The sequence below is a fragment of the Sinocyclocheilus anshuiensis genome, unplaced genomic scaffold (genome assembly GCF_001515605.1).
Source record: "Sinocyclocheilus anshuiensis isolate Anshui unplaced genomic scaffold, SAMN03320099.WGS_v1.1 scaffold767, whole genome shotgun sequence".
Classification (NCBI taxonomy): Eukaryota; Metazoa; Chordata; class Actinopteri; order Cypriniformes; family Cyprinidae; genus Sinocyclocheilus; species Sinocyclocheilus anshuiensis.
The window spans coordinates 310,415-312,499 of NW_015551124.1; positions in this window are offsets into that span (position 1 = coordinate 310,415).

Sequence of the window (2,085 nt, forward strand, 5' to 3'; positions counted from 1 at the left end):
GCTTGTGCTTAACTCTGTACCTTGATGCTCACTTAACACTACAGGTTCTTTCTGTAGTGGTCCACAACGACGTAACTCCAAGCGATGTACATTTTTAGGTGGGTGCGATCGATCCACTGGCACTACTTTATACACTGCCTTATCTGAATCCAGTCTTTCCAACACGCAGTAAGGCAAATCCTCACACACATCCTGGATCTTATTTCGTCCCCTCACTCTCCGATTCCGCCGATATACCAAATCACCTGGATTCAGACTAGCATCCTTCACTGCCCCTTGCTGTCTTCGTTGTCTCTGCGTGACTATGTTCTGTAGCCGCTTCTGCGTCAGACTATAAGCTTGCTGAAGTCGGTGCTGATGTTCCACCACCCAGGTCTCCCTGGTACCTTCTTCCCTCCTTCTGCAACCCCCGGTCAACAGATGGTCAATTGGGAGATCCGGTCTTCTACCGAACATTAAGAAAAAAGGGGAAAATCCAGTGGTAGCATTTTCAGTCGTATTATATGCGAACACCACTTCATGCAAGTACTCATCCCATCTCAATTTCTTCTTCTGAGGAAGGGCCCGGAGGAGGTCGTGCAACGTTCTATTAAAACACTCACACTGCCTTGGGGGTGAAACGCTGTGGTTCGGCTCTTCTGTATACCATACACTTTACACAATTGCTGCACGATCTCAGCCTCAAAGCACCATGCCTGATCAGAATGAATCCGAGCTGGAACGCCGTATCGATGAATCCACTCCTTGACCAGGACCTTTGCCACTGTTACAGCCCTCTGATCAGCTGTGGGTACAGCAACTGTGAATTTAGAAAATACATCCGTTATCACAAGCACATTTTCTTTTCCACTCTGGGAGTGTTCCAACACCGTAAAGTCCAATGCCACCACTTCCAAGGGTTTTGACGCCTGAATGCTGTTCATTACTGTTCTTACTTTAGGCTGAACGTCTTTAGACACAATGCAACGGAGACAATGTTTGCAAAAATTCTGCACATCTTGGTACATCCTTGGCCAATAAAAGCGTTGACGTATTAATTTAAACGTTCGGTCAATCCCCTGATGGCCTTGGTGGTCGTGCGGCTGACTAAGTACCTCCTGTTTTAACACTTGAGGTAACAGAAGCTGTTTGACCCAGCCCCCTCTAGCATCTGCAACCATTCTATACAGGATCCCTTCAAACTCTTCCACTTTATCCCATTGTCTTAACAACTCCCGTGTGTCTTTTGGCTCCTCTTGTCTCTCTCTCTTGTCTGGTCCTCCTCCTTTACTCCAATAAAATTGAAACCATGAAATTATAGGGTCCTGCTCCTGCAGCCTCTGCATATCCTGTATCTGGAATTCGGGAAAAACAGAAATAGCATTCACTGTCGCAGTGGGGACCATTTCCTCTAACACCACCCGCTGCTCTCCTCCTGTGAAATTTTTTCGAGACAGAGCATCTGCGTTTCCGTTCATCCTACCAGGATGATACACAATTTCAAAATCAAACATGGCCAACTGCGATGCCCAGCGCTGCTCCACAGCCCCCAGTTTAGCGGTCTTCAAATGGCTCAATGGGTTCCTCTTCAGGAACTCGAGCTGCGTCGGAGGACGCTTCGGGAACGCCCAAATCTCGTGTGTAATCAGACCAATAGATGGGCGAGACATCACGGGTGGGTGACGTAATGCCAGGAAGCTATAAAAGCACGTGCGGTGAGACCAGCGTCAGCTTTTTGTCATTCAGAAAGCGCTCTGAGTGTGTGTCAGTCTGATATCTGTTTGTGAGTCTTATTTAGTGTTGTCTGTCACGAATCTAAAAACAAGACAAAACCAGACACCTAAGGCAAGGGCAGGCAGCGTTCAGGCTGTGTGTTCCTCCCTGCCCGCGTTACTTTACGGGTGGGGATACACATAGTTTGTTTGCTGTCTGCTTGGGAGCAAGCATGCAGAGTCGGCTCTCTCTCTCTCTCGAAAAAAAGGAGCTGACGGCCCGTTTTGGTAGCGTTTGTTACTGCCGTGCTTCGCTCTCAGAGGGCTCTCTTTGAGGAGAGAGCCTTCACTAGCGTTTCTCGCGGTGCCGGCCCCGCTTTCGCCGAGGCGGAGC